General features: G+C 46.1%; 1 protein-coding gene and 1 pseudogene across 1 annotated transcript in view; both read right to left on the bottom strand.

The window, feature by feature from the left end:
- The window catches only part of ctsa (cathepsin A), a 133760-nt gene that overhangs the window by 63375 nt on the left and 44904 nt on the right, over positions 1 to 25481 (bottom strand). The gene's annotated exons all lie outside the window — the stretch shown is intronic.
- Positions 1 to 25481, bottom strand: part of LOC117377806 (spermatogenesis-associated protein 13-like) — a 75221-nt pseudogene that overhangs the window by 33211 nt on the left and 16529 nt on the right.

The raw sequence follows: 25481 nt of genomic DNA, 5'->3' as shown, positions 1-25481 counted from the left end.
CCAATTCACTTTCTATATAAAATCTCTATCCCCTCTGTGTCTCCTCTGTGTCCTCTCTGTGTCCTCTCTGTGTCCTCTCTGTGTCCTCTCTCTCTGTCCCCTCTGTCCTCTCTCTGTCTCTGCTGCTTCAGACTCATTCTGGTCTTAAATGTTCGTATTAACCCTCTACATGATCCTGGGGTTTTTATTTCACTATTGTGTCTGTAAATCAAGATCTGAACATTAATAACAGACAAATCAGGTCCTTCTTTCCCCGAGGTCGCTCCTGTTAGCGTTAGCAACAGGTTTGATTGACAGTGTTGCTAAGCGCCTGCTCCCTGCTAAACCAGTGGTGCAAACAGGAAGGGGCGTTCCCTTCAACAGCCTCACTCCTGATTGGCTCTTTGGTTCCTATGATACTCGTAGTGAGAATTCCAAATATGGACCTTCATTTGACTTTAGCCGAACGCTGTGACATCACACTCAGTCCAACTCTTCATTCAGACTGTGTACTGCACTGTGTACTGCACTGAGTACTGCACTGTGTACTACACTGTGTACTACACTGTGTACTACACTGTGTACTACACTGAGTACTACACTGAGTACTACACTGTGTACTACACTGAGTACTACACTGTGTACTACACTGTGTACTACACTGAGTACTACACTGTGTACTACACTGTGTACTATACAGTACTACACTGAGTACTACACTGTGTACTACACTGTGTACTACACTGTACTACACTGTACTACATTGTACTACACTGTACTACACTGTACTGCACTGTGTACTACACTGTACTACACTGTACTACACTCTGTACTACACTGTACTACACCGTACTACACTCTGTACTACACTGTACTACACTGTACTACACTCTGTACTACACTGTGCTACACTGTACTACACTCTGTACTACACTGTACTACACTGTACTACACTGTACTACGCTGTACTACACTGTGCACTACACTGTACTACACTGTACTACACTGTGCACTACACTGTACTACACTGTACTACACCGTACTACACTGTGCACTACACTGTACTACACTGTACTACACTGTACTACACTGTACTACACTGTACTACACTCTGTACTACACTGTACTACACTGTACTACACTCTGTACTACACTGTACTACACTGTACTACACTCTGTACTACACTGTACTACACTGTACTACACTGTACTACACTGTGTTATGTCACAATAGACACTGAAATACTTCAGATGCAGTAACTGGGTGTAACTTTGGGCCGTTTGGAGGAGGAGGGTCCTTGAGCCACTGGATCGTGGTCGTTTCACGTGATTCTAATCGTTTGTTTGACGTAGTTTAATATCGCTCCACTGTGTCGTGCTGCAGGTGGCGCTGTACCTCCTCGGTGACACTCACCCGTACGAAGCTGGCGGGGAACCAGCCCTCCTCCTCGTCGATCTGCCCCCACCACCAGTCCTTGTTGGAGGCGTCCAGCACCTTGATGACGTCGCCCGCCTTGAACGCCAGCTCGCGGTCGGCCATGGTCACGTGATCCCATACTGCCTCCGCGTTCACGATCGACCCGCCGCTTATCAACTGCACAAACACACGGGGAGACTTATGTAACACTGTTGTGTCGGGCAGAAGTGACTTTGTCTCTGTGGTAAAACCTCAGAATGTACAGCCCCAGAGACACAAACGTGACAGACACACACATGTAAACAGTTAGCATTCTTATTCTGAGGAAATCACTGGGTATAAACTCATCTGTGGTTGTGTCCTTGAGCAAGACACTAGTTGAGTTGGAGGTGTGGCCTCAGTGTGGAACACTCCAAGGAAATCACATATTTCCCCATTGATTACGTTGTATTTTGTCAAATATCCAAAAGGTAAATTCACAAATGTTAAACTGAAGAATCAGTTTGAGCGACTCGGCCGTAAAATGAGACAAAACAACAGATTCATTTGAGCTGCTGCATCTGCGTGAAATATGATTGGCCTGGAGAACGATCATGGACATTTTTATATAATTAGCACAAAATACAGTCCATAGAAACATAGAAACAATACGTCTATTTGAAATAAATACGATTGTATCATCGGCAAATAACAATGGAAAAGTCGTAGCAGAAACAGAAGCAAAATCATTTACACAGATGATAAATAATAACGGTCCCAAGATTGAACCTTGTGGTGCTCCATATATATATATATATACACACATATATAATATATATATATGTATATATATATGTATATATAGTGTGTGTGTGTATATATATATATATACACACACTCTTGCAGATTGCAGTCACATTTCAAATTACCCAATTCCTTTTATTTTGTTTTTAATGATGCTATTTTCCAGTGGCTGTAAAATCTTTAGGACGAGGACAAAAACATTAATGGTTTACGTTGGAGTCGTTGGAGTAAACACGTGCTGAAGTCTGTGGGCTGAGTTACATAAGCACATACACAGAGGACATACTCTTTAGTCCCAAAGCGTATACTGTTCCATACATGTATGTAATCTGCCACACACTGAACACACGCTTCAGGAGACGGACACGTTTTTATTTATAGAACGAGCCGTTAAAATGCACTGAATTCTTAATAACTCTGTGGGATTATAGTCGTTTTATATATAACCTCAAATCTGTCAGAACCAAGTGAAGCGAACACAAAGAAACAAAGCTTTTTATAGTCTCCATTTTAAACCCACTCATATTATTTAATATGGAACTGCCCACTATCCACACAAAAACAAAAACACATTTATTAACACAGAGCAACACAACAAGTGACAACACAAAAGGCTTCAGTGAAGAAACAGCAGAGGAGCAGAGGCTGAAACGGGACCAATATGGCACCAGAATAATCACAAGAGAAAGTGTGAGACTCAGCAAATACACAAGACACACACGAGGAAGACACACACACGAGGAAGACACACACACACACGAGGAAGACACACACACACGAGGAAGACACACACACACGAGGAAGACACACACACACACGAGGAAGACACACACGAGGAAGACACACACACGAGGAAGACACACACATGTAGATGAACACACACACACGAGGAAGACACACACGTGTAGATGAACACACACGCCTGTGTTATTTTTTTTTACTAGAAAATGTAGATGTTCAATCGAAAACGAGGGGGACAGAGACAGAGGGGACAGAGGGGACAGAGGGGACAGAGACAGAGGGGACAGAGGCAGAGGGGACAGAGGAGACAGAGGGGACAGAGGCAGAGGGGACAGAGGGGACAGAGGAGACAGAGGGGAGAGAGGCAGAGTGGGACAGAGGGGACAGAGGGGACAGAGACAGAGGGGACAGAGGACAGCGATCGCTGGTCGTCAAAGCCGTCGTCACGGCGACAGAAGCTTTAACAATATCGACTGACGGGACGTTTCAGGGGGAAACATTGACCCAAAGATTCAGAGACATTCACACGCCCCAGAGCTCATCTCACTAAAGCAGTTTTATGTCAGATGCCCTACCTGATACAACTACCTTCAACTACATCAGTGAAGATGCACAGGAGACACAAAGGAGACGCAAAGGAGACATGAAAGAGACGCAAAGGAGACGCAAAGGAGACATGAAAGAGACGCAACGGAGACGCAAAGGAGACATGAAAGAGACGCAAAGGAGACGCAAAGGAGACATGAAAGAGACGCAAAGGAGACGCAAAGGAGACATGAAAGAGACGCAAAGGAGACACAAAAGAGACGAAAAGGAGACGTGATGGAGACACAAAGGAGACGCAAAGGAGACATGAAAGAGACGCAAAGGAGACGCAAAGGAGACATGAAAGAGACGCAAAGGAGACGCAAAAGAGACGCAAAGGAGACGCAAAGAAGACGTGATGGAGATGCTGGGATTTGGGAGAAAAATGGTGTCCAACCCCAGGAGGACAGGAGGAGACCTCCTCCTGTCCTCCTGGGGTTGGACACCTCGTGGCAATGAGTTTCATAGTACTGTGGTTCTGGTTCTGGGTTGCGTCCCGTTCCATCCGTCTGACCCTGTGTCTTGTTAAAATGTTTTTTCAGAAGCAATGTCTTAAAGGCAAAGTATTTTTTACATAATTCTGTCTCTGGATAGAAAAAAATCAAATAAATCATGACACCGATTTAAAAACTGGACCGAAAACACTAATGGATCTAAACCACAGACGAAATGACTGAGTGAGTACGACGCCACCCGCAGGCCGCGTAAAGAAGTGACTGAGTGTGACGTCACCGCAGCTTCAGCTCCAGATGAAGATCATGGACCTTGAGCAGGTGAAGAGACGATTTGGAGCAGAGGTCCATATTTGGAATTCAAACCACGAGTATCATAGCAACCAAAGAGCCAATCAGGAGTGAGGCTGTTGAAGGTAACGCCCCTTCCCGCCCACAACACTGCTTTAGCAGCGAGCGGACGCTTGCTAATGTTAGCGGGAGCGACCTCGAGGAAAGAAGGACCTGATTTGTCTGTTATTAATGTTCAGATCTTGATTTACAGACACAATAGTGAAATAAAAACCCCAGGATCATGTAGAGGGTTAATACGAACATTTAAGACCAGAATGAGTCTGAAGCAGCAGAGACAGAGAGAGGACAGAGGGGACAGAGAGAGAGGACACAGAGAGGACACAGAGGAGACAGAGAGAGGACAGAGGACACAGATTAACACAGAGAGTGAAGTGGAGCCAGAGTCGATGGAGCAGGAAGTGCACCATGATCACTTCCTGTCCAAACGCGGCGGCAGGTTAGATTTGTCCATATATATATATATATATATATATATATATATATATATATATATATATATATATATATATATATATATATATATATATATACTTTGACTCTTGGATGTTGTTTTGCATAACAAAGTTTGAATTTAGATTTCTTAAGTTTTTAGGACATGGGTCATGGTTCAGTCCGGCTTCACTTTGGGCCAGTACCAAAGAAACAAAAGGCCAATATCAGAACATGTGTCGCTGCCATGGAAACTGAACCAACGAAAGGCTCTAAAAGATCAGGACATAAGAACAAGAATCTGAATCATCTCAAATGTAAACGCTCTGGTTCTGAGGCTCTGGACTAAGGTCAAGTGTTGCTTTGTGTCTGAAGTCGTAATCCTCGCCCCGTCCACGGCCGCGTCGCTGAAAAGCACAATCTCCCACGTTCCCATCAATCTGCCGTAATGTAGGAAAGAAGGAGCAGGGAGAGCGTCCAGGTCGTGTCACGGCCAGAGCGCTCCTCTCCTCCGTCCCTCCATCCCTCCATCCTGCCCCATCTCTACACCGCCTGCTTTTCTGCCTGAATAAATTAAAACTGCGTTACATAATCGATCTCTGCTCTGAGACTCACACGTCTCTTGATCAGATGCCACAGGAGTAAACAGAGCCCCGGCTTCAGCTGGCGTCATTAGCGGCGTCTCGCAGCAGATGACCCGCTCGTCTTTTTTTACACCTCCAAACATCAAACATCATGAATCCAAAAATATTTCAAAGCGCAAACCCTGAATTTAGGTCAATGCAAATGAACGCAGTGGAATCCATGAGACACACAGAGTTTGAGAGTAAAGACGAGAGGCGCTCGAACGCACCAGAGCAGAGTTTGTGTCTAAAATCGCTGGCGTATTTCATGTTCGCGGCGCATCCCCATCAGCATTCACCGCACCGCCAGCCTCACCGCATTCCTCCAGAGCACAGCTGCACCAAAGCCCCGGCGCTCGGCAGAGGCGCTCGCTCAGACGCTCGTTCAGACGCTCGTTCAGACGCCTTACCATGTTTGTGACGTGGAGCTGCTCGCCAAACGCGTGCATGGACAGGTCCTCGTTCATAGAGTCACATCTGAAGCCCGTTTCCTCTGAAGCGGCGGGACACGAGCTCAGAGGTTTGTCCTGTCTCCCCGACGCAAGAGTCTGCCAGCCCTATTATGTAATACACTTATACCCCCAGTCCACCGGCCAATCAGAGACGAGCATCTGAGCGAGCAGCGAGCGACACACACAGAGACACACACACAGAGATACACACAGAGATACAGAGACACACACAGAGATACAGAGACACACACAGAGATACACACACAGACACACACAGAGACACACACAGAGATACAGAGACACACACAGAGATACAGAGACACACACAGAGATACACACACAGAGATACACAGACACACACAGAGATACAGAGACACACACAGAGATACAGAGACACACACAGAGATACACACAGAGATACACACACAGACACACACACAGACACACACAGAGATACACACACAGAGATACACAGAAACACACAGAGATACAGAGACACACACAGAGATACACACAGAGATACACACAGAGATACACACACAAAGATACACACAGAGACACACACAGAGATACACACAGAGACACACACAGAGATACACACAGAGACACACACAGAGATACACACAGAGATACACACAGACACACACAGAGATACAGAGACACACACAGAGATACACACACAGAGACACACACACAGAGATACACACAGAGATACACACACAGATACAGAGACACACACAGAGATACACACAGGTATACACACACACACAGACACACACAGAGATACGCACACAGAGATACACAGAAACACACAGAGATACAGAGACACACACAGAGATACAGAGACACACACAGAGATACACAGAAACACACAGAGATACAGAGACACACACAGAGATACAGAGACACACACAGAGATACACACAGAGACACACACAGAGATACACACAGAGATACACACAGACACACACAGAGATACAGAGACACACACAGAGATACACACACAGAGATACACACAGAGATACACACACAGAGATACACACAGAGACACACACAGAGATACACACAGAGACACACACAGAGATACACACAGAGACACACACAGAGATACACACAGAGATACACACAGAGACACACACAGAGATACACACAGAGACACACACAGAGATACACACAGAGATACACACAGAGACACACACAGAGATACACACAGAGACACACACAGAGATACAGAGACACACACAGAGATACACAGACAGAGATACACACAGAGATACACACAGAGATACACACAGAGACACACACAGAGATACACACAGAGATACAGAGACACACACAGAGACACACACAGAGATACACACAGAGACACACACAGAGATACACACACAGAGATACACACAGAGATACACACAGAGACACACACAGAGATACACACAGAGACACACACAGAGATACAGAGACACACACAGAGATACAGAGACACACACAGAGATACAGAGACACACACAGAGACACACACAGAGATACAGAGACACACACAGAGATACAGAGACACACACAGAGATACAGAGACACACACAGAGATACAGAGACACACACAGAGACACACACAGAGATACACACAGAGACACACACAGAGATACACACAGAGACACACACAGAGATACACACAGAGACACACACAGAGATACAGAGACACACACAGAGATACACACACAGACACACACAGAGATACACACAGAGACACACACAGAGATACAGAGACACACACAGAGATACACACACAGACACACACAGAGATACGCACACAGATACACATACAGATACACACACAGATACACACACAGATACACACAGAGATACACACACAGATACACACAGATACACACAGGTACACACACACAGACACACACAGAAATACACACACAGAGATACACACAGGTACACACCCCGACACCCACACCTATACACACACACATACACACACCCCTCTCCTTCTGAGTGCACAAGGAAACTCTATTAGCGGCACCTGCTCAAGGGGAGTTTACCAAAGACCTGAAACAGAGCCTGGACTGAAACACATCTGTAAAAGAACTGAAACTGACCGAAACATCTGTAAAAGAACTGAAACTGACCGAAACATCTGTAAAAGAACTGAAACTGACCGAAACATCTGTAAAAGAACTGAAACTGACCGAAACATCTGTAAAAGAACTGAAACTGACTGAACCAAACCACATCTGTAAAAGAACTGAAACTGACCGAAACACATCTGTAAAAGAACTGAAACTGACCGAACCACATCTGTAAAAGAACTGAAACTGACCGAAACATCTGTAAAAGAACTGAAACTGACCGAAACATCTGTAAAAGAACTGAAACTGACCGAAACACATCTGTAAAAGAACTGAAACTGACCGAACCACATCTGTAAAAGAACTGAAACGGACTCAACCAAACCACATCTGTAAAAGAACTGAAACTGACTGAACCAAACCACATCTGTAAAAGAACTGAAACTGACCGAACCACATCTGTAAATGAACTGAAACTGACCGAAACACATCTGTAAAAGAACTGAAACTGACCGAAACACATCTGTAAAAGAACTGAAACTGACCGAAACACATCTGTAAAAGAACTGAAACTGACCGAAACACATCTGTAAAAGAACTGAAACTGACTGAACCAAACCACATCTGTAAAAGAACTGAAACTGACCGAAACACATCTGTAAAAGAACTGAAACTGACCGAAACACATCTGTAAAAGAACTGAAACTGACCGAAACACATCTGTAAAAGAACTGAAACTGACCGAAACACATCTGTAAATGAACTGAAACTGACTGAACCAAACCACATCTGTAAAAGAACTGAAACTGACCGAAACACATCTGTAAAAGAACTGAAACTGACCGAAACACATCTGTAATAGAACTGAAACTGACTGAACCAAACCACATCTGTAAAAGAACTGAAACTGAGCGAAACACATCTGTAAAAGAACTGAAACTGACCGAAACACATCTGTAAATAAACTGAAACGGACCGAAACACATCTGTAAAAGAACTGAAACTGACTGAACCAAACCACATCTGTAAAAGAACTGAAACTGACTGAACCACATCTGTAAAAGAACTGAAACTGACTGAACCAAACCACATCTGTAAAAGAACTGAAACTGACTGAACCAAACCACATCTGTAAAAGAACTGAAACTGACTGAACCACATCTGTAAAAGAACTGAAACTGACCGAAACACATCTGTAAAAGAACTGAAACTGACTGAACCAAACCACATCTGTAAAAGAACTGAAACTGACCGAAACACATCTGTAAAAGAACTGAAACTGACTGAACCAAACCACATCTGTAAAAGAACTGAAAATGACCGAAACATATCTGTAAAAGCACTGAAACTGACCAAACCACATCTATAAAAGAACTGAAACTGACCAAAACATCTGTAAAAGAACTGAAACTGACCGAAACATCTGTAAAAGAACTGAAACTGACTGAACCAAACCACATCTGTAAAAGAACTGAAACTGACCGAAACACATCTGTAAAAGAACTGAAACTGACCGAACCACATCTGTAAAAGAACTGAAACTGACCGAAACATCTGTAAAAGAACTGAAACTGACCGAAACATCTGTAAAAGAACTGAAACTGACCGAAACACATCTGTAAAAGAACTGAAACTGACCGAAACACATCTGTAAAAGAACTGAAACTGACCGAAACACATCTGTAAAAGAACTGAAACTGACTGAACCAAACCACATCTGTAAAAGAACTGAAACTGACTGAACCAAACCACATCTGTAAAAGAACTGAAACTGACTGAACCAAACCACATCTGTAAAAGAACTGAAACTGACCAAACCACATCTGTAAAAGAACTGAAACGGACTCAACCAAACCACATCTGTAAAAGAACTGAAACTGACTGAACCACATCTGTAAATAAACTGAAACTGACAGAAACACATCTGTAAAAGAACTGAAACTGACTGAACCAAACCACATCTGTAAAAGAACTGAAACTGACTGAACCAAACCACATCTGTAAAAGAACTGAAACTGACCGAAACACATCTGTAAAAGAACTGAAACTGACCGAAACACATCTGTAAAAGAACTGAAACTGACTGAACCAAACCACATCTGTAAAAGAACTGAAACTGACTGAACCAAACCACATCTGTAAAAGAACTGAAACTGACTGAACCAAACCACATCTGTAAAAGAACTGAAACTGACCAAACCACATCTGTAAATGAACTGAAACTGACCGAAACACATCTGTAAAAGAACTGAAACTGACCGAAACACATCTGTAAAAGAACTGAAACTGACCGAAACACATCTGTAAAAGAACTGAAACTGACTGAACCAAACCACATCTGTAAAAGAACTGAAACTGACTGAACCAAACCACATCTGTAAAAGAACTGAAACTGACTGAACCAAACCACATCTGTAAAAGAACTGAAACTGACCAAACCACATCTGTAAATGAACTGAAACTGACCGAAACACATCTGTAAAAGAACTGAAACTGACCGAAACACATCTGTAAAAGAACTGAAACTGACCGAAACACATCTGTAAAAGAACTGAAACTGACTGAACCAAACCACATCTGTAAAAGAACTGAAACTGACCGAAACACATCTGTAAAAGAACTGAAACTGACCGAAACACATCTGTAAAAGAACTGAAACTGACCGAAACACATCTGTAAAAGAACTGAAACTGACCGAAACACATCTGTAAATGAACTGAAACTGACTGAACCAAACCACATCTGTAAAAGAACTGAAACTGACCGAAACACATCTGTAAAAGAACTGAAACTGACCGAAACACATCTGTAATAGAACTGAAACTGACTGAACCAAACCACATCTGTAAAAGAACTGAAACTGAGCGAAACACATCTGTAAAAGAACTGAAACTGACCGAAACACATCTGTAAATAAACTGAAACGGACCGAAACACATCTGTAAAAGAACTGAAACTGACTGAACCAAACCACATCTGTAAAAGAACTGAAACTGACTGAACCACATCTGTAAAAGAACTGAAACTGACTGAACCAAACCACATCTGTAAAAGAACTGAAACTGACTGAACCAAACCACATCTGTAAAAGAACTGAAACTGACTGAACCACATCTGTAAAAGAACTGAAACTGACCGAAACACATCTGTAAAAGAACTGAAACTGACTGAACCAAACCACATCTGTAAAAGAACTGAAACTGACCGAAACACATCTGTAAAAGAACTGAAACTGACCGAAACACATCTGTAAAAGAACTGAAACTGACTGAACCAAACCACACTTTCCACTGAACGTCTGCAGAAAACACTACAACATCATTGTTATTACAGATGATCCAGCTTCTTCAGCTCCGATACCAACATCGATACTTCGACTTTAAGAATGTGCAGATACTCGAAATGAATCGATACCAGAGTAAAGCTGGAGATCGGCTCTTATCGTCTCTGATTCCAGCTCCAGTCGTGGAACTGTGACGTTTCAGACTGAAGCTTTGGATGAGCAAAAGTTCAAACATTCAGTTAAAGCCCAAACAGGAATCGGCTGAATCGATATCATGGAATCGATACCGATACCGCTCACGTTTCAGTATATGTGTCGATATTCGATACCAGTATCAAGCCCATCTCTGCCACTTTATGTCAGATGCCCTCTCATGTGCTTAATAAATGACAAATGGGAACTTTTATAAGATTAACAGACTCTGGACGTGTCTTGCTCAATAACACAACAGCAGCATGAGCAGAACTGGAAATCAAACCATCAACCTCCAAAAAGACCTGCTCCCCCCAAACCTCCACAGGCCCAGCACAAAGAGAGGCCTTTCTCTCTGACCACTGCTCTGGTTTTGTGTCTTTCTTTCTGACCACTGCTCTGGTCATGTGTCTGTGTCTTTCTGACCACTGCTCTGGTCTTGTGTCTTTCTGACCACTGCTCTGGTCATGTGTCTTTCTTTCTGACCACTGCTCTGGTCTTGTGTCTTTCTGACCACTGCTCTGGTCATGTGTCTGTCTTTCTGACCACTGCTCTGGTCTTGTGTCTGTGTCTTTCTGGCCACTGCTCTGGTCTTGTGTCTTTCTGACCACTGCTCTGGTCTTGTGTCTTTCTGACCACTGCTCTGGTCATGTGTCTTTCTTTCTGACCACTGCTCTGGTCATGTGTCTGTGTCTTTCTGACCACTGCTCTGGTCTTGTGTCTTTCTGACCACTGCTCTGGTCATGTGTCTGTCTTTCTGACCACTGCTCTGGTCTTGTGTCTTTCTGGCCACTGCTCTGGTCTTGTGTCTTTCTGACCACTGCTCTGGTCATGTGTCTGTGTCTTTCTGACCACTGCTCTGGTCTTGTGTCTTTCTGACCACTGCTCTGGTCATGTGTCTGTGTCTTTCTGACCACTGCTCTGGTCATGTGTCTGTGTCTTTCTGACCACTGCTCTGGTCTTGTGTCTTTCTGACCACTGCTCTGGTCTTGTGTCTTTCTGACCACTGCTCTGGTCATGTGTCTTTCTGACCACTGCTCTGGTCTTGTGTCTTTCTGACCACTGCTCTGGTCAGTCTTTGTACCTGCGGCTCTCACCTTGAGGCTGAGCACTTAGGCCGTGCGTGGCTCTTCTTGTGCGGCTCTATGAACAGGAGCCGCTCGGGGCTTTTAGCGGATCTATTTCTACTGTTCATTCAAGTTTGATGAGCGTCTTAAAGAGCTGAGCCCAGAGGAGCCGCACATTTGACTCGTTCCTTTTTAATGTCCTTATGTAATCAGGTGTGAGGCAGGAGCCGTGAAATGGAGCTGCTTTAGCTGGATCTAAAATGGGGGCCCGTTTGAGGCCCTCTGGTCTGAGGCTCCGCGCCGCAGCTCTCCGCGCTCGGTTTATTTATTTATATGACAAATATCACATTTACAGAGGCGCGGGACTCACTGCGGCCGGATCCTACATCTCTACACCGCCACAGCGCGAGCCGCAGCGCGAGCCGCAGCGCGAGCACGCTCTCGGGCTCCGGCTCTCGGCTCTTACGCTCCGCTGTGATGTGAATGAACACACGGCTCACATCCTCCGTGCGCAGCGTCCAGAACACAACATGGAGGAGAGCGGGGCGTGCGGGGACTGTGTCCGCACAAACACAGAGGACACAGACATAACGCAGGACTGGGGAGGGGGACACAAATACAATATGTTGTACCAACGTCATTCATTTCAACGCGGAGCCGCGACGAGGCGCCGGGTGTCCCCGCTCTGGACCAGCGCGCGGTACCTCCCTCTCTCCGGTGCGACAGTCCGGGCCGCAGATCCATTAACGAGCACCGAGGATGAACATCAACAGCACGTTCACGAGCACCAAAACCGCGATCACCGTAAACACCGCGCACGTCTGCGCATCCAAGGCCATGGCGCAGCGCTGCGGCCGATGAGTCTGCTCCACGGACTAGACCCTCAGAACCAGAGAGAAATCCACCATTACAGAGAAAAGAGAGCTGCCCTACGCCTCTTCACGCGACGTCCTGTAATTCATAAAGGCACGCGGACAGATGCATCATCCTCACCATCATCATCGTCATCAGTGTGCACCGCGCGCTCTCCCCGCTAGTCCACACCTGTCCGTGCTCTCCCTGAGCCGACCCCCTCTCCACACTGTGCGCGGGCTGTGCGCGGGCCGTGCGCGGGCTGTGCGCGGGCCGTGCGCGGGCTGTGCGTGGTGAGGCTGAGCCTGAGCCGCTCCTGGATAAACTCTGATCAGTCCAGACCCGCGGCCACAGCCACGAGCCGGAGACGGGGGAGGGGCGCGCGCAGCCCCCCTGAGTGCGCGCACCAAGAGGCCAGAAGCATCACCTCATTCATCTCCCGCGCTAAAAATACCACCGTGCGCGCGCGTCATTTATCATGTGTCATTAGTGATAAGGGCGCGCGCACGTCAGCGTGAGAAATGCGCGCTCCTGTCGGTGAGGATCACGGTAGAATTTTATTCCCACAGTTTATTTCCACAAAATGTGTTTTCAGCATTGGCCAGAGTCACTTTATGTGAAAGTCACCACATCAACAGCCTACTGTACCACACACGAACCTACTGTACCACACACGAACCTACTGTACCACACACGAGCCTACTGTACCGCACACGAGCCTACTGTACCACACATGAGCCTACTGTACCACACACGAGCCTACTGTACCACACATGAGCCTACTGTACCACACACGAGCCTACTGTACCACACACGAGCCTACTGTACCGCACACGAGCCTACTGTACCGCACACGAGCCTACTGTACCACACATGAGCCTACTGTACCGCACACGAGCCTACTGTACCTCACATGAGCCTACTGTACCGCACACGAGCCTACTGTACCACACATGAGCCTACTGTACCGCACACGAGCCTACTGTACCACACATGAGCCTACTGTACCACACACGAGCCTACTGTACCACACATGAGCCTACTGTACCACACACGAGCCTACTGTATCGCAGAATAGCCTGCTGTACCACGCACGAGCTGACTATACCGCACATGAGTCTACTGTAGCGTGCACGAGCCTACTGTACCACACGTGGGCCTACTGTACTGCACACGAGCATACTGTACCACACACGAGCCTACTGTACCGCACACAAGCCTACTGTACCACACATGAGCCTACTGTACTGCACACAAGCCTACTGTACCGCACACAAGCCTATTATAACGTGCATGAGGCTACTGTACCAAGCAGGAACCTACTGTATCGCACCCGAGCCTACTGTACCAAACATGAGCCTACTGTATCGCAGAATAGCCTGCTGTACCACGCACGAGCCGACTATACCGCACATGAGTCTACTGTAGCGTGCACGAGCCTACTGTACCACACGTGGGCCTACTGTACCGTGCACAAAACCTACTGTACCACACACAAGCCTACTGTACCGCACACGAGACTACTGTACCAAGCAAGAGCCTACTATACCGTGCACACGCCTACTGTACTGCGCTCGAGCCTACTGTACCGCGCACGAGCCTACTGTATAGCGGAATAGCCTGCTGTACCGCACACGAGCCGACTGTACTGCACATGAGTCTACTGTAGCGTGCACGAGCCTACTGTACCACGCACGAGTCTACTGTAATGCGCACTAGCCTACTGTACCGTGCACTAGCCTACTGTACCGCACACAAGCCTACTGTACCGCGCACAAGCCTACTGTACGAACCTACTACTGTACAGAGAATGAGCCTACTGTACTACACACAAACCTACTGTACCACACAAGCCTACTGTACCTCACGAGCCTACTGTACCACACACGAGCCTACTGTACCGCACACGAGCCTACTGTACCACACATGAGCCTACTGTACCACACACGAGCCTACTGTACCACACATGAGCCTACTGTACCACACACTAGCCTACTGTACCACACACGAGCCTACTGTACCGCACACGAGCCTACTGTACCGCACACGAGCCTACTGTACCTCACACGAGCCTACTGTACCGCACACGAGCCTACTGTACCACACATGAGCCTACTGTACCGCACACTAGCCTACTGTACCACACATGAGCCTACTGTACCACACACGAGCCTACTGTACCACACATGAGCCTACTGTACCACACACGAGCCTACTGTATCGCAGAATAGCCTGCTGTACCACGCACGAGCTGACTATACCGCACATGAGTCTACTGTAGCGTGCACGAGCCTACTGTACCACACGTGGGCCTACTGTACTGCACACGAGCATACTGTACCACACACGAGCCTACTGTACCGCACACAAGCCTACTGTACCACACATGAGCCTACTGTACTGCACACAAGCCTACTGTACCGCACACAAGCCTATTATAACGTGCATGAGGCTACTGTACCAAGCAGGAACCTACTGTATCGCACCCGAGCCTACTGTACCAAACATGAGCCTACTGTATCGCAGAATAGCCTGCTGTACCACGCACGAGCCGACTATACCGCACATGAGTCTACTGTAGCGTGCACGAGCCTACTGTACCACACGTGGGCCTACTGTACCGTGCACAAAACCTACTGTACCACACACAAGCCTACTGTACCGCACACGAGACTACTGTACCAAGCAAGAGCCTACTATACCGTGCACACGCCTACTGTACTGCGCTCGAGCCTACTGTACCGCGCACGAGCCTACTGTATAGCGGAATAGCCTGCTGTACCGCACACGAGCCGACTGTACTGCACATGAGTCTACTGTAGCGTGCACGAGCCTACTGTACCACGCACGAGTCTACTGTAATGCGCACTAGCCTACTGTACCGTGCACTAGCCTACTGTACCGCACACAAGCCTACTGTACCGCGCACAAGCCTACTGTACGAACCTACTACTGTACAGAGAATGAGCCTACTGTACTACACACAAACCTACTGTACCACACAAGCCTACTGTACCTCACGAGCCTACTGTACCACACACGAGTCTACTGTACCACACAAGCCTACTGTACCACACACAAGCCTGCTGTACCTCACAAGCCTACTGTACCACACACAAGCCTACTGTACCACACATGAGCCTACTGTACCACACACAAGCCTACTGTACCTCACAAGCCTACTGTACCACACGAGCCTACTGTACCACACACAAGCCTACTGTACCTCACAAGTCTACTGTACCACACAAGCCTACTGTACCACACACGAGCCTACTGTACCTCACAAGCCTACTGTACCACACGAGCCTACTGTACCACACACAAGCCTACTGTACCTCACAAGCCTGCTGTACCACACAAGCCTACTGTACCACACACGAGCCTACTGTACATTATGGTCAGTTTGTCTTTGAGCTCAGTGCATAAATCTGTTGTTATATTGTTTATTATTTTTGTGATTCAGATGAAACATTAAACCCTGTGTCTCGTTGCAGCTGCGTCCGTCTCTTTAATCTCATTTAAACTGGTGAAGGGGATTAGGAAAAGTATTGGATCAACATTTTCATGTAAAAAATTGTCTCACACTTTAACTTGAGCACCAGCATTAAGTCGACATCAGCAGAAGGCATCCGGAGCCTTAGGGGGCGCCGTGTTTACTATTCTAACCCCCAGTGTTACAGTGGGAGCCCCAGAGCTTTGATTGACAGGCTCCAGTCCCATCTGCCACACGGAGCCTCTGGTATTTCACATCCTCGTTTTGGCCTTTACCTCCACACGGCCGTGAACGCGTCTGTTTCCATGACATTTATTATTGACAGATCATAAAAGAACGACAGGAGCGTGAACGAATTCAAAATGACCAGAAGCAGCTGCAGCCGAGCACGTGACACACAAATATGTACAGAAGAAGAGTGTGACACACAAATATACACAGAAGAAGAGTGTGACACGCAAACACACGCAGAGCCTCAGAATCAGAGCTAATAACACACTGATTCATCGCGACATTTCTGCTTTTACCTTTTGTACCTGTGATAATTATGGTATTTCTGTAATTTGTGACATTTATGATATTTCTGATATTTGTGATATTTGTGATATTTCTGATATTTGTGATATTTCTGATATTTCTGATATTTCTGATATTTGTGGTATTTGTGATATCGCTGATATTTGTGATATGTGTGTTTTTGTGATATCCGTGATATTTGTGGAATTTATATTTGTGATATCTCTGATATTTGTAATATGTGTCATATTTGTGGTATTTGTGATGACTGATATTTCTGATGTTTGTGGTATTTGTGACATTTATGATATTAATATATGTGTAATATTTGTGGTATTTGTGTTATTAGTGACATTTATGATATTTGTGATATCACTGATATTTGTGATATGTGTAATATCTGTATTATTTGTGATTTTTGTGATATTTCTGATATTTGTGACATTTATATTTGAACAAATATCAACATTTATATTTGTGATATTTGTAGCATTTGTGGTATTTGTGAGATATTTGTGGCATTTATGATATTTGTGGCATTTGTGATATCTGTGATATTTGTGGCATTTCTGATTTGTGATATTTTTGAATAGTAAATAAAATAGTAGATCACACTTTTCTTCTTAGACACATGGCACATGTACAAGAGGCAGGAAAAAGTAACAGCACTCAGCAGGAAGAGAAAGAGGGAGGGAGAGAGGGAGAGAGAGGAAGAGCGGGAGATCTTGGGATGAAAAGGACTAGAATATGTTTAAAAGAAAAGGAGTGAACAGAGTGCACTATATCTGTCTGTTTTAAAGCCATAAATAAATCCCAGAGCACTTTGAGCAGAAACACGACGATAAAAGCCTCTCCAGGCAAAAAACACATCCTCAAACAAGAAGTGTGTGTGTGTGTGGGGTGTGTGTGTGTGTGTGGTGTGTGTGTGTGTGGGGGGTGGGGGGGGGTGCGGGGTAGGTGGGGGTGTGTGTGTGTGTGTGTGTGTGTGTAGGGGTGTGTGTGTGTAGGGGTGTGGGGGTGTGTGTGTCTGTGGGGGTGTGGGGGTGTGTGTAGGGGTGTGTGTGTAGGTGGGGGGGGGGGGTAGGTGTGTGTGGGGGTGTGTAGGTGTGTGTATGTAGGTGGGTGTGTGGGGGTGTGTGTGTGGGGGTGTGTAGGGGTGTGGGGGGGTGTGTGTGTGTGTAGGGGTGTGTGTATGTAGGGGTGTGTGTATGTAGGGGTGGGGGGGTGTGTGTGTGTGTGTGTAGGGGTGTGTGGGGGTGTGGGGGTGTGTGTAGGGGTGTGTGTATGTAGGGGTGTGTGTGTGTGTAGGGGTGTGGGGGTGTGTGTAGGGGTGTGTGTATGTAGGGGTGTGTGTGTGTGTGTAGGGGTGTGTGTGGGGGGGTGTGTGTGTGTAGGGGTGTGTGTATGTAGGGGTGTGTGTGTGTGTGTGTAGGGGTGTGGGGGTGTGTGTAGGGGTGTGTGTATGTAGGGGTGTGTGTGTGTGTAGGGGTGTGGGGGTGTGTGTAGGGGTGTGGGGGTGTGTGTAGGGGTGTGTGTGTGTAGGGGTGTGGGGGTGTGTGTAGGGGTGTGTGTGTGTAGGGGTGTGTGTGTGTGTGTCTCTCTCAGTTTCTTTGACATTTAGACAAAAGGTCAAATCTCAAAGTCTAAATCTGAGCACACACCAATGCTAATGCTAACGCTAAAGCTAACGCTAATGCTTACATGGGCCAATCAGAGCTGTTCTGATTTCACTGCAGAGTACAACTACTACTACTACTTTTACTACTACTGCTACTATGACAAGTCTACGACAAAGTAACAGTAGTAGAAAAAACAGAATACGCAGTAGCAGGTTACATAACCTAATGTTCACTTCAGTTTGAACTTCAGTGTTAAATGTTTGGAGTTTTTAAAATGCTCAAAACTAAACATAAATTCAAAAGTATTCTACGCTGTGTGTCGCGTGTTTGCTTGGCGGTGTCAGCGGGTTGTCTCCATGAATACGTCTTATGCCATACTTGGGAACATTCCAGTCAAAACAACATCTCCATGGAGGAGAAGGTTTTGGACCCTTCCCCGGTCATGTTATAATGTTCCCTCCTCAAAAACAGACCTGAGTTGTGTTTTGTTTCATTCTCACATGTTTGAGTCACACTTTATTATTAATTTGTTACATCTCCAAAGCTGAAAGTGCTCGGTTCCACCTGGTGATGTCATGAAGTGGTAGTTTTCAAGTTAACAGCTCCTTTTACCTCATAATTTCAGGGCTGAAATCAACAAAATGATTCTAGTGAAGGTTTGTGGAGTTTAAAAACACAGTGGAGCACTTCCTGTACTACCACATGATGACATCACAAGGTGGAACAGAGTGTTTTCAGAAGAACTCATCCTAAATCTGCAGGGTTTGTTAAACTGTGGATCAGAGAGCAGAGTGACGTTTCATGATCCTCCTGTTCATGGTGAACGCTGCTCAGAGTTAATGACTTTCACTCTTTTTATTCTTTCTTTAAACAGATCTCTGTTAGCGACAATAAAATGAATTTGTATGTGGTCAGTCGGTATTTGGCTAATCGAGGCCAACCGCACCACACCCATTTCCTGGTCCCTCTCCTCTGATTGGTCCACTCCCGCTCCCATCGCCACGGTAACCACACTGACTTCCTGTTTCCTCCCATGCAGCCCCTGAAGCCACAAAGCTCCTAAAAATACCTCAGTGGACTTTTCCTGTGTGTCATTTATTTTCCAAACACATTGTTGGGGCATCAGCTGTTTACTCGTTTAGCTCCTCCACACGGTTACCGGGTCAGAACCAGAACCAGACCAGAAATAGTGCTTTGAGCAAATGTAGCAGGAAAAATGTGACTTCAGTTTAATCACGGAAGCTGCGAAGTGGAACCAAAGTGTCAGTGGGTCTGAGGCTGTGGATAAACAGGAGCAGCACGAACATCACGGCGACGTCCAGCAGAGTCAGCGAGGTCCAGCAGACCTCAGCGAGGTCCAGCAGACCTCAGCGAGGTTTTATGGGTGAAAGGGCAAAAGATACTATGAAGATACTGTGCAGTGTGTGAAGGCACACGCTAACACAATTGGAATATGGAGACGTGCGAAAACAGTAAAAATAAGTGTAACACACTGGAAGAAGCTGGAAAAAATCAAGTAGAACTGTCGTGATCTATAATATAACTGTAGGATAAGACTCTCTTGGACTCACTTGGACTCGCTTGGACTCGCTCCACCCTCGGACGAGTTCATTATGGCCAAAACCAGAACTAGTGGAGGGTAAAAAGAGCCTGGACCAGAGGTGACTGTGTGATACTTTATAGACGCACTACTTTTACTCAGCAGGTGTATCAGTCAGTACAGAAATCTGGAACAACATCCCAGCTGCAATAAGAGACTCTACGACATTCAGTACATTTAAAATGAATCTGAAACGACGGCTCAAGAGGAACCAGAGCTGTGGTCATTAATGTTATTCTGTTGTGTACATGTCAGTGTTGTATGTTAGGATTGTGTTTCATTGTGTGTTTCATCCATGTCTGTTTTATGAATTGTAATTGACAATCTGTTCTTATGTCTGTTGTATGAACTTGTAGTTTCTTGTTGTTTCTATTTCTCTAACCTGCCAGGGACAGATGGAAAGTCGCCTTTGGGCTAATTCTGGCATATTTACATTTATATGTTCATGAATATGCACTGTCCCATTTAAATAAATAAATAAATAAATACTTGTCTGCACACGCACCATCTGCACACACCGTCTGCGCACACTGTCTGCACACGCACCGTCTGCACACGCACCATCTGCACACACCGTCTGCGCACACTGTCTGCACACGCACCGTCTGCACACGCACCATCTGCACACACCGTCTGCGCACACTGTCTGCACACGCACCGTCTGCACACGCACCATCTGCACACACCGTCTGCGCACACTGTCTGCAGGTCCCTTATCCTCAGATGTGGGCAACACATTTTGGTTTGTCTCGGCCACAATGCAAATTTTTAGAAGAAGAAGAAGAAGAAGAGTAACAATGCAAATATGTTCAATTTAGACATTTTTTAACAGTTTAGTATGTTTAGTATATATATATATATATATATATATATATATATATATATATATATATATATATATATATATATATATATATATATATATATTGTAAAGTCCCATGTCTCCTGCTCCTGTCTCTTCACATGAGACACTTTGTTCCAAGAGGCACCTGACCTGATGCCTACGAGCCTTTTGCCCCCGTAGACCTGGGCCTTTTGCCCCCGTAGACCTGGGCCTTTTGCCCCCGTAGACCTGGGCCTTTTGCCCCCGTAGACCTGGGCCTTTTGCCCCCGTAGACCTGGGCCTTTTGCCCCCGTAGACCTGGGCCTTTTGCCCCCGTAGACCTGGGCCTTTTTGTCCAATGAAAAAGAACCAAGTTAAAAAAACAAAACAAAAAAAACCCCACACATTCTCCTCATTTGAAAACAGCTGATGAGTTTAAACCCGTCACTGGATTTTAAAGAGTCTGGAGGGACCTCACATGCAGGTGAGGACCCCACAGAGGTGAGGACCCCACAGAGGTGAGGACCCCACGCAGGTGAGGACCCTCACATGCACAGGTGAGGACCCCACACAGGTGAGGACCCCACACAGGTGAGGACCCCACACAGGTGAGGACCCCACGCAGGTGAGGACCCCACAGAGGTGAGGACCCCACGCAGGTGAGGACCCTCACATGCACAGGTGAGGACCCCACACAGGTGAGGACCCTCACATGCACAGGTGAGGACCCCACACAGGTGAGGACCCCACACAGGTGAGGACCCCACACAGGTGAGGACCCTCACATGCACAGGTGAGGACCCCACGCAGGTGAGGACCCCACGCAGGTGAGGACCTTCACATGCACAGGTGAGGACCCTCACATGCACAGGTGAGGACCCCACGCAGGTGAGGACCCCACGCAGGAAAAGTGACACAGTGCACCTTTAAATGAAATAGATGGTTAATTTGGCTCCAGCTCAGGTGTTCACTAGCGCCCTCTATCTGGTCAAAAGTGTCTTACTACTTGAGGATTAAAGATGTATCTGTCATTTTTGTGAAGGATTTTAAAAACCCAGAATATCCTTTAAAATGTTTTCTAATTGCTTTTGTAAAAATAGGAATAGGAAATGACCCTCCCAACCCGTTAATGTCAGTGGTTTTGCGCCCGGCCCCGTCTCCTGACCCGCCGCGTCTGCTCTGAACGCTGTTATTGTTTGGGAGGCTCCTCGCTCCTCGCTCCTCGCTCCTCGCTCCTCGCTGAGTTCAAACGCAGATCGGGGGTGCAGTCTGCAGACGTGTGGCAGACGTGTTGTTCTGTGTGTCTGTCTGCACCACGTTAAAGTTAAAGAGCCGCATCCTGCGATTCAATAAGAAGTGAATCACAATCTGACATTGTTCAAACACAAAGAGACAGAAAAGCAACGAACGAGTGAATAGAACGAATGGAGCTAAATATGGAGCCACACACACGTGACGTAAAGAAAATAAGACCTTCAGATTTATGTGTGTGTGTGTGTGTGTGTGTGTGTGAGAGTGTGTATGTATGTAAGTGTGTGTGTGTGTCTATAAATGAGGCTCTTTTCCTGTTGTTTTAAATGCACACACACATTTTAAATGCACACACACATTACACTGATGTTTATTGTGATTTTACTGTGATGGATTCATTGATCTAATATTTAAATGATTCATTGCTGAAAAAACCATCAGATGTTAAACAATGTGCTGTTTTTCTTTCAGCAAAAACAAAACTCCTTTTTTTTTAACTATCAAATTGGTTCAGTTTAAACCACAGAAACAGGAAACAGGAAGTGATCATGGTGCACTTCCTGCTCCATCGACTCTGGCTCCAATTCACTTTCTATATAAAATCTCTGTCCCCTCTGTCCTCTCTCTGTCTCCTCTGTGTCCTCTGTCCCCTCTGTCCTCTCTCTGTCTCTGCTGCTTCAGACTCATTCTGGTCTTAAATGTTCGTATTAACCCTCTACATGATCCTGGGGTTTTTATTTCACTATTGTGTCTGTAAATCAAGATCTGAACATTAATAACAGACAAATCAGGTCCTTCTTTCCCCAAGGTCGCTCCTGTTAGCGTTAGCAACAGGTTTGATTGACAGCGTTGCTAAGGGCCTGCTCCCTGTTGAACCAGCGGTGTGGGCGGGAAGACAACAGCCTCGCTCCTGATTGGCTGTTCTGAAGAATGGATCTTTGGCTGCTATGATACTCCACATATGGAACGCACACACACACACACACACACACACACACACACACACACACACCCAAAGACACAGAGACACACACACACACACACCCCGACAGACACACACACCCTGACACACCCCGACACACACACACATACACACACACAGACACACACACAGCGTCAGCAGGTTTCATTTGTGTCTCAGGTCAAATATCAGATCGATGAGTAAATATCGTCTTGGGGCCGATCAGCTCGAATCATCAGAAGAAGAAGCTCCAGTTAAACGAGTCGACAGTAACGAGCTGTAATTAGGTCGACATCGTCATAAGAGCCTCCTCGTGCAGCAGGGCGGACATTTTATTTACAAACACAAGAAAAGGCAACAACGCGTTTCAGGGATTTGTATTGTTGTACCAAATACTAGAAAATATGTTTAACATTTATGTCACCAGAATGAAAAGCAGCTGTTTGCCAAATGACTTTAAAAGTGTAAAAAGGCGGCAGCGCTCAGTCTGATCTAAACGCCGCTTTATTAAACTCTGATGTTATGAGTCGCAAACGTCTTCTCCGGGCTCCATTTGTTTTAAATAGTGTTAGTAATTAAAGGTCAACAGATGTGAGTTTGTTTATGGCCGATACAATCGTTCAGACTCCAGAGAAACACTGGACGATCAGCTCTGTCGATACTTTTGATTCTTTTGATTCTTTTGATTCTCTCTTTAAATCTGTTACAAACTCACAGCCGCCGCTTCAGCTCAAACGTTTAGCAGAGCTCGAGTCTCTCTGCACCGAAGGGTCCAGATAAAGCTTTGTGTGTATCTTTAAGCTCGGCCAAAACAACATCGGCCTGTGCAGATTTAAGGCCGATAGTCAATTAGCTAAAAAGTGCAAATATCGGCTCGATATATCGGCCAACTGATACTGTACACATCAGGCCTGAACATCTAAACCACAGACACAGACTGAAACACGCCTCAGCCTGGAACATCTATCCAGAAGGAAGCCATTTTATCAGTGAGAGGTTTACAAATGTTACGTGATAATGCTTTACATGGCAAATTAAAGCGGACCTGTTGTGCTTGTGCTGCATGTTGATGGCGCCCCCTATGGACAGAGGCACGTCACACTAGAGCAGCAAAATTTTTACACCAAAATGATGTGTCACAAGGGGCGTGTCACGGGGGCGTGTCACAGGGGGCGTGTCACAGGGGGCGTGTCACAGGGGGCGTGTCACAGGGGGCGTGTCACAGGGGGCGTGTCACAGGGGGCGTGTCACAGGGGGCGTGTCACAGGGGGGCGTGTCACAGGGGGTGTGTCACAGGGGGCGTGTCACAGTGGGCGTGTCACAGGGGGCGTGTCACAGGGGGCGTGTCACAGGGGGCGTGTCACAGGGGGCGTGTCACAGGGGGGGTGTCACAGTGGGCGTGTACAGGAGGAGGTTAAACGGGGCAGATCGACAAAATGGCGTCTTGAAAATAGTGGATTAAAGATTAAACTCAAACATGAATCAGTCCAAATAAAACTTCAGACTCAATGAGAAGAAACGAGGAGAACAGTTTGAAGAACAGGGCGGATTTAAAGCCAGACTGTGGAACATGGTTAAACATCTGAACAGAACACGTCTGATTTAATGACCCTGAGGAGCAGATGTGGGAGGACATTTTGTAGGGGGCGCTGTGACGCAGACCTGACTCCTGTTCTTCACTTGAACTTGAATATTATTAGTTCATAAATTTAATTAAAATCTGTCACTTGACACAGTTTGAAACTCGATTTATCGATACAGAGAATTATTATGATAAATGGAACGAGTCATTAAAGGAAAAAACAACACACACACAAACACACCCCTACACACACACAGACACACACACACACACAGACGAACACACACACAGACACACCCCCACCAACACCCCGACACACACACACAGACACACACACACACTTTGTCCT

This window comes from Periophthalmus magnuspinnatus, chromosome 10 (genome assembly GCF_009829125.3).
Source record: "Periophthalmus magnuspinnatus isolate fPerMag1 chromosome 10, fPerMag1.2.pri, whole genome shotgun sequence".
Classification (NCBI taxonomy): Eukaryota; Metazoa; Chordata; class Actinopteri; order Gobiiformes; family Gobiidae; genus Periophthalmus; species Periophthalmus magnuspinnatus.
The sequence above is the reverse complement of the archived record's forward strand: the minus strand, read 5'-3'. Positions and strand labels throughout refer to the sequence as shown.